The sequence below is a fragment of the Lycorma delicatula genome, chromosome 5, assembly GCF_047948215.1.
Source record: "Lycorma delicatula isolate Av1 chromosome 5, ASM4794821v1, whole genome shotgun sequence".
Lineage (NCBI taxonomy): Eukaryota > Metazoa > Arthropoda > Insecta > Hemiptera > Fulgoridae > Lycorma > Lycorma delicatula.
The window spans coordinates 17,732,866-17,745,404 of NC_134459.1; the positions used below are offsets into that span (position 1 = coordinate 17,732,866).

Consider the following 12,539-nt stretch of genomic DNA (forward strand, 5'->3'; position numbering starts at 1 on the left):
GTGGATAAAGACTTAAAGAATGCAAAAGATGCTTTCATGAAAGGTTTGTCAACTGTGTTGAAAACCCCGGCTGGAAAAGGTAAACGAAAAGGTAATGGACGTACAAAGTGAAAATGAGTGTTTGAAGAGTGGTTTATGGACATTTGAATTCAAATTTTCCAAAGAGTATCACGATGAAATGAATGGTGACAATTTTATGCAGTGCCTTAAAAAAATGTTGCTGAAAGATCCATACGTCATAGTAATGGATAATGTGCCGTACCATTGCCTGAAAAAATTCCAAGTGCTTCCACCCAAAAATCGGAAATCGTTGAATAGTTAAAATCGCGTACACCGAAGACCTATTAAAAGTAGAACGTTTAAACTAGTAAAATGAGTTAAAACAAATATATTTATTATCAAATTGATGATATCGCAAAATCAAAAAATTGTATCATGTTACATCTTCCTCTATACCATTAGAATGTTAACCCAATAGAATTTATATGGCTCCAACTGAATGGCTACATTGAGAATAATAACTCAACATTTATGCTAAGTGATGTAAAATATTTATTGACAGAAGGGGTTAATATAGAGTAGATGCAAATATAATTATAATTAATACATATTTATATTAATTATACAAATTAAATATATTTATTATATTAATTAATTAATAAAAATATATATTAATTATATTATTAATTTAAATTAATTAAATATATTTATAATTATAAGCAATAATGCTTATATTGGACCTCATACTTATAAATGTTTATTTAAACATGAGCAATTACAAATACGTTAAAAAACCATTATGGTGGAAAATAGAAAAGGCCTGACAGCAGCGTATTGGGTGTTGAAGAAATACATTGAAGTAACAAATACTTTTTTCTGTTTTACTAGATGAAATTTTGATATAGTCATTAGGCCATTTCTTAAAATGTTTATTTTTAAGGGAAATATTTAATTTTATCACAGTTTTCTAGTTTTTTTACGTTGCAAGAGAAGTGTTTTTTCTCGGCTGGGTTGAGTTAAATTAAAATCATCATACTGATTTATTTTCGTTTGCTGCGCGGTTTTGTGGGAAGGATTAGTAGCATTAAGGGGGAAAAAAATACGTGAGTAGACAAAAGGCCGCGCCACTGTCAGTATCATTACAATGGATGAGTACTGATGTGATGACGGTAGGGCAAGTAGACTTTTATCGCGCCTTTTTGAAGCAGGACGACAACATGACATGCAATAGTACTTTTTAATTTTAATATCAATATTTCATATTAGAAATTTTAAATTGTTTCATTAAATGTTTATGCTTTTGTTTCCTTTTCAGCAAATTTCTTTATTCGGATTGCTAATTAATAGATCTTATTAGTAAACTTATTTTTAACGTTATTTTTATCTTTTACAAGAAAAAGAAATTAAAAAATAATAATGTTTTTTTACATTTTTATTGGCTTTTAAAAATTAGAAGAAATGTTAATTAAGGAGTTGAATATTTTCTAATGAACTTATTTCAAGAAACCTGTTGCATGTTTGAGGTGCCACAAACCGCAATAGCGCCTTTGTTTATAGCACTGCAAGTCGGCGTGATTTAATGTGTGCGGTATCGTTATATGTGAGACTTGAGTTGGTGGTATTGGTGAAGAGGTTGTTTGAAGTTTACGATTGTTTTGTATAAATTGTCAGTTGGCTATATTGGATGACTGAAAATTTGTTATTAGTTTTATTTGTGGTAGAAATTTACAGTTTTATTTTCACAAATAAAATTCAAGTAAGTTGAAACATTTTTATTAGATTTGTTATGTGAAAAGCCCGAGGTTTCAGGTTATTTACAGTACCATTAGTAACTGTGGAAGTTGGTTCAAATAGTCGAATTCCACTGTTGCTGTTTAATAATAATTAGTTGTATAAGTGGTTAACTGAGATACCTTAGTTCGTAGTCGAATGTTTAATTTTAAAACAAACAAATATTCAGTTCGTAAAAGTTGGTGTATTCGGTATGTATGAATGGGTGCCCACTCTAAAAACTGCTTCGTTATTTACCATGTAATGTAAAGTAAAAGATGGGAAAACCTTGATTGGGGCATTGTTACAAAATACAAATGAATAATAAAAAAAAGGAAGTAAATCAATAACATGAAAAAAAGTGATGCAATGCAAAATGAGAGATTATGAAAACAATCAGTGAAACATTTTAATCCTTAAGGGTCAATCCATTTGAAGTGACCCAAGCGTGGTTGCTTGACCAATTCAAAAAACTGAAACTTACCTACTTGTTTCCTACATGTCTCAGGACCTTAAAACTATTTTTTTTGTAATTTTTTATGTAAGCAATTAACCTGTGGCGGCCATTTTTGTTGTGGTGCGCATACCTATTTTTGCGATGTAAGGGTTTATGGAAAAAATGATTAACTAAAAAACTATTGGTCCTGGAAGGATGAAACAAAAGGCAATTTAATCATATTTTTTCAAGGTTAAAGATTGGTCCAGTGGTTTATTTGCCTATCTCGCTTTTTCTTTGAGAAAATTACCAATAAAGTTGAACATGAAAAACTGAATTTTCACTTTGGTAATTTTTTTCAAGAGGCAGGGATGAGATACACAGTTTGAATAATTTTTTATGTGTAGGTATATATTAGTAGTTTTACAATAAATAATATTAATGGTGATTTAGAATTAAATTTTTGAAAACTTTTTAAAAAATTTCAAATTTTGGCTTCAAAAAACTTGATGGGGCAGGTAATAAAAATCTCAAATTTGCACAGCTTGCAGTGTTTTTTTAGATGTTTATGGTAAATAAAAACCTTTCTTGTGTATTGCACTAATATAATAAAAGTTGTAACTTCTCAAAAATCATGAAAAACCTGTTAAAAGCGATACCATTTTGACTCTCCAAATAAGTGCTCCAATTTCTTGTCTTTGCATTTTACATTTTTATATTTAGCCACTATGTTGTTGAAGTTGACATTTTCAATATTTTTAAAATAGTTTTTTTTAATTATTAATGACAGGTCGTAATTTAATGATAAATTAACCAGTACCAATAACCTAATACAATTTTGATTAAAAAATGCTTGTAAAACTTACTCAAACTGAGATTTCAATGAGTAGCCTACATCTTTTTTCAAGAATTCATTTTTATATTGATTTATTTTTGTTAACAGTATTGAAGGAAAAATAAATTGTAGCCATATTTTATTATTCTTCAGTGAGTAGCCTGATTTTTTAGCAGTGAAAGTTTACTGTATAGTGTGGTTAACAAACAGCTGTGATATCTTCTGATAATTCTCTTGAAATTTTGTGAGAACGACCCGTCAGTGTAGTTAGTTCAAGTGATGTCAACTTTCTCAGGACTTTGCAGATCAGTACACACACTTTGTCTTGTTGAGACTTTTGAAAAGATGTACAAGGTTCAGCTGGTTGGAAACCAGCTGAACCTTGTATTTTGAGGCTAATATCTACCACGTCTCCTATCCACCACTAATCGTTATACACACAAGCAATAGAGTCTTTTTTCTTAAGTGAATGTGTTACAATACTTGACACAGGATGGTCTTCATAGGCTTTGGAGTCTGAAGCAAAGTAACATCTTACAATGCCTTCTGCCAGGAACGTACTTGTGGTAGCTTCTAGTAACAACAACTCTATCATAGCAGTCAAAATGTTTTTTTGTAGAGTTTCTGAAATCTTAGCTATCTCATCTGATTTAATCAAAAAATACTTGTTTTTCAGTATGTGATTACAAAATGAATACATTTCATCAATGTTTAGTATCTGACTATTTAATGGTCTTTGTAGGCTTGCTTTTGCCACCTCTCGTTTTGTTGTTCCTCCCACACCATCACAGGCGTTTTTCCCACAATGATCCAAAGAATTACCATTTGGCTTCAAAGTCAAATTCTTTTTTGTGACTGTACAAATTAGCAAAATTCTTTTTATTCTTATACTGACTTTAAGCACCATCAGTAAAGTATATGAGTTTTTATATACTTCCTTGATATGGTCTGTTAAAAGTTTTTGAAAGTAATAAAATGTTGCTGTATCATGTTTTTAGTGATCATGTAAAATTAAAATACAACACTTTTGTGTTGCAATAAATCATTTTCCTTCAAATAGAACATAAAAGGGTGAACTGTTGACCCAATGGAAGGTTTGTATCTCATTTTGAACAAGAAATGAAAAGTTTTCTACAAAGTCTGCCAACACCAAACATTCTTCACCCAATTCTGATTTTTTCTTCTTGAAAAACAGGCTTGAGATTTTGACACGAAATGGTGAGTTTTCAGTTTTTCCAATTTTTCCACCGGTTTGGTAAACTCATCATTGGTCTGAAAGACAGTCATCATCTCTGCCCTATCAGCTGTTACCCACTGTTTGTACATTACTGTATCTGGCAACACATCATACTCTTTGGAAAAGTTGAACGTGTCAAACACTGCCTATTTACCTGGAGATTTGGTGCACACATTCATTATACAACTGCAGTTATCCTTGTCACAAACAAAGATGTCTACTAAGTTCTTATAATCAACATTAAGTTTGGGATGGTCAATCATGAGTTTGATGTTCCAACCATGAGTTCCGGATACACCAGCCAAGATACACAATTTTGGACGGAGTTCGCAGAACTTTGATCTTCCAATTTTTTTCCAGGGTTTTCACTTTTAAGGGAGACATACAATTCATTTAAGTTTATCAGAACAAGGCGCTTTTGCTTATGCACTTTGACACCAACAACACGTGTGCTAACACAATCCTTTTACCAGAACACAGCCTATTATTATTGTCATCTTCATAAAATAACGTTTTTAATTGTGTTGTTACTAATTCCTGTTTTATATCTTTTATCTAACTATGTTAGAATGCCTTGCTCATTAACTAATTCTCTAGTAAGTCTAACCAAACACTCAGATACATTGAACTATGATATATTACAGATCAGGTCCAATATTGAAGAAGTAAAATTGTAACCTTCTTCTTTAGAAGCAAGAACACTTTTTTTTTTTTAGTTTTAAAATAAGATCATCATATTCATGTGAAGAAGATTGAGGTGGATTTTCATTTTCAGAAACTTTTGAGTCGAAATACAATTCAAGATTCTTTTTTAATTTTTGAGATACCTTATTTTTTTAAATTTTAATGCGGATGGCCTTTGATCCGTGCTTAATTTTTCAATTTTGATGGAGGTGATACATCCAAAATGCTACAAGCACATCCAAGTGTTGTGATTTGATGTGGAGCAATGCATTGCTCTTGGTCTTCGGCTTTTGTTCTGCTGAGAAAAAGTACTTTTGAATTAGTTAACACAAAGAGAATTTTCAGGAACTAAATTTAAATTTGGAAAAATGTCTTCTTTAAGTGCTTGCTCTAATGTTGTTTGCCTTACATTTTTCTTCACTGTATTTTTATGAGTACTCAAAGGGTCACTACAGACAAAACTGTGTATACAGGTGACTGAATTTTGACAAAAACGTTTTTCATGATATTTACAAATACTAGTAACATCTCAGTTAACACGTAAAAAAATAAGTTGTTTTTCATCACTAAATTCACAAAGTTTAATGAGTTCTTTTGGCACTGTACCACACACCACACTGTTTTATGGCACTCTTCATTCACATAAATTCCCATGGAACTTTGTTCTTCCATTGTTTTATGCAAAATTACTTGAAAATAATGTAAAAATTTAACTAATTTAAAAATATAATATTATTAAGTAAAATTTATTTATTTAGTAAACACTTTCAAGCACAGGATGAAATTTTCGGTAAAGATGTGAACAGTTCACTGACTAATGCTGGACTGACCAATCTGTAACTCCAAAGCTAAATGATGCAACAAACATAAATGAGCATGTTGCAACATGAATTTTCCTGACTGAAAAATATTTCAAGCACCTATTGTAACATGAACACTGCAGTTGAATGGTTCAAACAAGACTATTTCAACTATAGTAATAAGTATAAAAATATTAAAGTACCAAGAAGTCAAGAAACCCCCTTGGAGCACTTATTTAGAGAGTCAAAATGGTATCGCTTTCAACAGGATTTTCATGATTTTTGAGAGGTTATATATAGCAAGCCCCCCTCTCTCTTTCTTTCTTTCTTAGGTTGTTAGTACTTACGTATTAACGCCACTGCAGCTACAGCTTTAGGTTATGTTGACATCGTGTACTGACAAATCGTACGTATATCAAAATAACCTAATTAAATATAACCTACGCTCGCTAACCTCGGTACTTACGTATTAACGTCACCGCAGCTACAGCTTTATTTAAAAACAAAGTAGTCAGTCGGATTTCGGTGGATTAACATTATTGGATTTCGGTGCTGTAACATTAAGGTTATATTATTAATAACCATAATGTTGTATATGTTATGCATATTTAATGTTAATTATAAGAGGTTAGTGAGCATAGGTTATTTTTAGTTAGGTTATTTTGATATACGTACGATTTACCAGCACCTGCACCTGTTGACACAAAGTCAACATAACCTAAAGCTGTAGCTGCGGTGGCGTTAATACGTAAGTACCATTCTTTTAACTATTGTTATATAACCTTAAAGTTTTACAAATGAATATCTTTAATAGTTTTTCTTTTTTTAGAGGTTAATTTAAGAGTTCGGTAATGAAATATATTATAAATTGTTGTAAGTCTTCTCTCTGATCCTTTATATCAGCTAGCAGATAAGTTAAACAATCAGAATGTCAAATATTTTTGTTTCTAACAGTTTAATAATTATTTTGGTGTGGCTGACCAATTTAAAAAAATGGATTCTTCAGATCCTTTTAAACTTTTTAGTTTGCAAATAATGACTTAGTTTCCCACGTTGTTTCCATACAAATATCTATGCAACACAAAAGTGCATATAATTTAAGCCTACAACCAGTGAAGTAACTAAGATGCTTTTAAGCTATTAATTTGTGTATGTCGATTAACAAAAGATGTAGCTATCATGATTACCGGTCATTAGACGAAGACTTGCATGACAGTTATATCTCTAAGCAGATATCAGTAAAATGTTTCAGGTTTTTGTGTCATCTACATTTAAATTATGCCTTAAAACATGAACCCTTGTTTGATAAATTACACAAAATATGTCCATTCATAAACTCTTTTGCTGAATGTTACAAACCACACTAATATTGCTGTTGCTGAGAGTATGATCAAACTCAAGGGGCACTCCTCAATTAAACAATTTATGAGAGATAAATCTGTGAAAAGAGGTTATAAAATCTGGATGTTATGTGATAAATCAGCTTACAACCTTAAAATTCCAAGTTTATGCGGGAAAAACAAAAAATAAAATTGAACTAGGTTAAGTGAAAAGATGGTTTTAATTTAACAAAGGTTTTGGAAAATGAAAACCATGTAGTTTTCATGGACAATTTTTTTTCATCTATTAAGCTGTATGAAAAGTTGAAGGCCAAGAACATTTATGCTGGTGGACTGTTAATCCCTAACAGGAAAGTATTACCAATGCTTGAAGTGAAAAAAAATTAAAAAGAGGTGAATTTTCATTTACTGTGAGCAATACTGGAATTGCATTTTACAGATAGATGGAAGGACAAAAAAAGGTGTGAATGTATTGAGCACAGTCTATCACCCTGTAGAGGTTTGTGCTGTAGGTAGAAAACAAAACGATGGCAATAAAGAAACATTTTCATACCTACTTGCTGTGCAACAATATTAACTGTCATGAATTTTGTTGACAAATTTGATTGTCTAAAAAAGGATTATGAAGTCGTTAAAAAAATTAAAAAGTGGTTGATGATATTATATTTCCATTTTATAGATTGTTGTCTGATAAATGCTTTTACAGGGTTATTCAAGGGAACCAGATGCTTTTAAAATAATCATTAAAAATTGAATATTTACTTTAAAAAAGTTTTATTGGTTCTGAAACACTTGTTACATCACAGCATTTGTTACTTACTCATGTACTAAAAATTATGTCCGGCAGGTGATGTCCATTTTGGGCAATACATTGTTGTAGCCTTTCACGGTAACTGGCCTCAATTCTTTGCAGCATGTCTACATCAATCTGGGTGACGTGATGACGAATTGCGATCTTTAGGTCCTCCAATGTACGCGGTTTATTGCCGTACATACGCGATTTCAGAAACCCCCACATCACAACTACTCAAGTCGGGGGACCGAGGGGGCCAAGGAATGTCGTCGAATCTGGAAACGATCCGTCCCGGAAACAAGTTACGGAGAACAGCCATCGTTGCCCTCTCTGTGTGCGCTGTAGCTCCATCCTGCGTGAATAACACATTTTGAAAATCGATTCCCCGGTTTCGTAACTCAGGGATGAAAAACGTATTCAACATCGCAATGTAACGATCAGCTGCTGCAGTTACGGCCGCGTCATTTTCTTCAAAAAACTGTGGTCCAATAACACCGACCTTTCCTATTGCACACCCGACAGTCACCTTTGGGCTATGAAGTGGTCTCTCGTGAAGCTGATGTGGGTTTCTTTCTGCCCAATACCGGCAATTCTGTTTGTTGACGAAGCCATTCAGATGAAAATGGGCTTCGTCACTCATTAACAATAACAAAATTTTCATTTTCTTCAAAAATGGTAAGCATTTGTCGACAAAATTGTAATCGCTCCGTGAAATCTTGCTCGTTTAACTGCTGCACGACGGCTATCTTGTAAGGATAGAAATGCAGGTCTGTATGCAGAATTCGTCTTACCGTACTTGTGCTCATTTGAAGCGCTGCTGAATGCCTCTGAATAGAGCGGCGTGGGCTTCTGACAATGGCTTCCCTTACTCGTTCGATGTTCTCCGGAGTGCTAGCAGTTCGTCGGGGAACCGGTGGTTTTTTCTTCAATATTGAACCGCTTGTTCGAAGGTTGTTTACCCATCGCAATATTGTGTTACGAGAAGGGACACTTGCATTACGATGGGTATTAAACTGACGGCGGAAATCTCGCTGAACAGCAGTTACGGATTCGTCATTTCGCACAAAACTGTCATACGCGTACAGGCGTTGGTCTAGCGTCCACGGCTCCATCTCAACGACTAAAATGTAAATGCTATGAACAAAGGAAACGTCAGACACCAGCCACGTGCCACTCCCACCACGAACGCCCGAGTACAACCCACTTCAAAAACATCCCGTTCCCGTGAATGACCCTGTATAATGTACAAAGAACTGAACATGAAGAAGTTCACAAATAAAAATGTCAGGCGAGAAATATAGAAAGTTATCTTTGCCCGAAATTTGGTTGCCGCAAAAAAGAGAAGTGTAACAAATAGCCTAGAACCAAGTCAATCATATTTATCTAAAAAAAACTCTGTGTGGACATTAATAACAGGATAAATTCAAGTAGTCATCAACCAAAACATATGGATAAGCAACGTTGATCCAGCATTAAAAATGCAGCACGATGCTGCAGTGTATGGACAGTGCAGCACTAAAAAGACCCTAGTACAATCCAGGTAGATATGTGATGTTGGCAACATTGCACTGTGTTTAAGATTAGGAAAGACGTGTTTTAAGATTAGGAAAGACATGATTAGGAAAGACACAAAAGAAATTCAATCTAAATAAGATGAATATTAACTTTGTTAAAAGAGAGACATTATATGATTACTGTAATTATTAAAAAGATAAATTATAAAAAGTAACTGTCAGTGGGGCAGTGGTTACATTGTGTAACCACTATTAAATAATAAATAAAATGGATATTTAAACTAAAATTAAGTTGTAATTATTATCTTTCTTATTTTCAATCTTAATTGAACATAAAAAATAAAATTTGCAAAAAAAAACTGTCAAAAATATTTTGCTCCTCTAGGAGTTTTCTCAGACTCTTAAAGCTGCCCCATAAAGAACTAAGCTTCACGCCTTGTAGACTTTGGACTGTTGACAAATCTTACAGCGATTTTTGCCCGTCCTTTCTGTCATAGATATCCATATTTTGGCACATGTCACTACTTGCTGTATCAAACTTGTCTCTTGTGTAATAAACTATCAGGAGTGTTGGTAAAGGAGTATTAAGCACTTCTACCTATTCTGCGTGTCCTCGCATGGCATTTTAAATTTTCTAATAACTGTACAAAATTTACTTTTTTCTTTATTTAAGTTCCCACTGTTGTCATTCACAGTACCTGTAAATAAAAAAATAATTACTTCATAACTATTTTTGGCCCACCTTGAATGTACAAATATAATTGTTGTCTTTCTACCTAGTATTTCCAAATTTATAAGTGAAAATATACACTTTGCTCATCCAGATTGTTTAATTCTATGCTGTCTAATTAAACTTCATCCCTTAGGTCAATGAATGAAACTAGCAGAGACAAAATAAAATAGTTTTGATTAAAAAGGCTGTTAAGTTATTACATATTTACATAATATAGTGAAAAACATTTACTGAGAAATATCGTTTAACATGAAATATTAGGATGCTTGCTTCTAAATAAGCTCCTCGTGGGTTTTATTCCTGGAATGGTCTGTCATTTTTTTAGCTGTTATTTCATCCACTTCATCCTCTTAATTGGTACATCCTCTCTAATATGTACATCTGAATTTTTAACACCAAAATAAAGTAAATAGGTCCCAAGAGATGCTGCTGGAGCTAATGTTTGTTATTTGTTTGAATAACATGAAATTTTCTGTGAAAAATAAATCGACATCAGATATATTTATCGCTGATTACACTAGTCAACACAAAATTTGTATCTAACGTGTTACACAACTTTTCTCACTGTAATTTATGTGCTGATTGTGCTGTGTTACCACATAATGGTTTTAGTTTCTGTATTTTTGCTTTTAATCAATTTGCATGTATGCTTAATAAAGAAAAAAGAAATAAATACATACAATGTATGATGAGAAATAGACACGTACAAACATGTCTGTATGATATCATACAGACATCTGTTATTACCTACTACAGCGCTTAAAATCTTATTCAGTCTAGCCATACTGTGTGTTGTATTTCAACCCGAGTAATTAGTGTTTTGCTATATTTTCATCAATTTTTTATTATATGAGAATGATTTTCCTCATTTTTATTTGTTACAATATGGCTTCTGCAAAAGTTTGTGGATGTTCAAGTTTTTGTTATGTCTGTGGTAGATTTATGCCTAAATCTCAAAGACTTTCTGAATTTATAAAAACAGCTTGTAAATTTTATTTTGATTAAACACTCGGAGATCAAGAAAAATCTGGGCACATCATGTTATTTGCATGTCATGCTCAGTAACTCTAACTGACTCGTTGAAGGGGAAACGATGAGCCATGTCGTTTGCTATACCGATGGTTTGGTGTGAACCTAGGGACTACATCACTGACTGCTGCTTTTGTATGACAGATATATTTGGATTTTTATTCAAAAATACAAAGTTAATAAAGTATGCAGATGTATCCTCTGCTTTAAAGCTGGTACCACACAGAGAGGAGTTACCTGTACCTGTAGCACCATCTAATCTGATTTTGCTGTAAGAACAATTTGAAAGTGAAGCAGAGGATGTTGAAGAATTTTATCCAGTATCTGTAGAGAAATTTCTTCATTTAATTCAACAACGTGAACTTAATGATTTAGTTCATGAGTTAAAGTTATCAAAACAGCAAGCTGAACTTCTGGGTCTTGAATGCAACAGTGGAATTTTTTAGTGGAAAAAACAAAAGTTACTACGTTTAGAACACAAAATAAAACTCTTTCAACTTATTTTACTATGAAAAATTCATTGTGCATTTGTACTGATGTCGATGGCCTGATGAAAGAGCTTGGAATTCAGCATATTCCTGAAGAATGACATCTTTTTATTATTGACTCTTCTAAAGTTAGCATGAAAGCAGTTTTATTGCATAATGGTAACAAACAGCCATTCTTCCATTAGCTCATGCAGTCGCCATGACAGAAATGTATGAAATTATGGCATCAATATTAGAAGCAATAAAATACAAAGAGCGTATATGGCAATTTTGCAGTGATCTGAAAGTTATTGCGTTACTTCTTGGTTTATATAATATTGTTTTCTTTGTCTTTGGGATAGTCATGATACAAAAAGTCATCACCAAGTAAAGAACTGGCCATTGCGGTTGAACTTTGTGGCTGGTGAACAAAATGTAAAGCATTTATTATTAATTTAGAAGTAAAATCATAATGTCATCACTTCACATAAAACTCAGACTCGTGAAAGATTTTGTAAAGGTGGACAAAGATGGACCAGGATTTAATTATTTAAAAATAAGTTTTCCTAAATTGGATGATGGTAAGTTCAAGGAGAGTGTGTTAATCGGTTTGCAAACCAAAAAAAAACCGCTTATGGACTCAACCTTTGACAATAAAGTTAGTGAATGTGAACAAGTTGCATGGAAGTCCTTCAAAGATGTTGTTGATGGTTTTTTAGGCAACAGAAAAAATGAAAACCCTGTTTTTTTTGTTAATAAGCTGTTAAAGAACTACAAAGCTTTAGGATGTAGGATGTCGTCAAAAATTCATTTCCCAACTAGACTTTTTTCCTGAAATTTGGGATCTGTCAGCAATGAGCGAGGAGAGTGTTTCCATCAGGTTATTCTGACAACAGAGCAT

At 32.7% G+C, this 12,539-nt stretch overlaps 1 protein-coding gene across 2 annotated transcripts in view; it reads left to right on the top strand.

Annotated features, from left to right (window-relative positions):
• Nucleotides 1–1,607: 1,607 nt before the first annotated feature.
• LOC142324770 (uncharacterized) overlaps nt 1,608–12,539 on the top strand; it is a 51,533-nt gene continuing 40,601 nt past the window's right edge. For both annotated transcript variants that reach the window (XM_075365742.1, XM_075365743.1), the window contains exon 1: nt 1,608–1,756. The gene's annotated coding sequence lies outside the window, so the exon portion shown is untranslated. The remainder of the gene's footprint in view (nt 1,757–12,539) is intronic.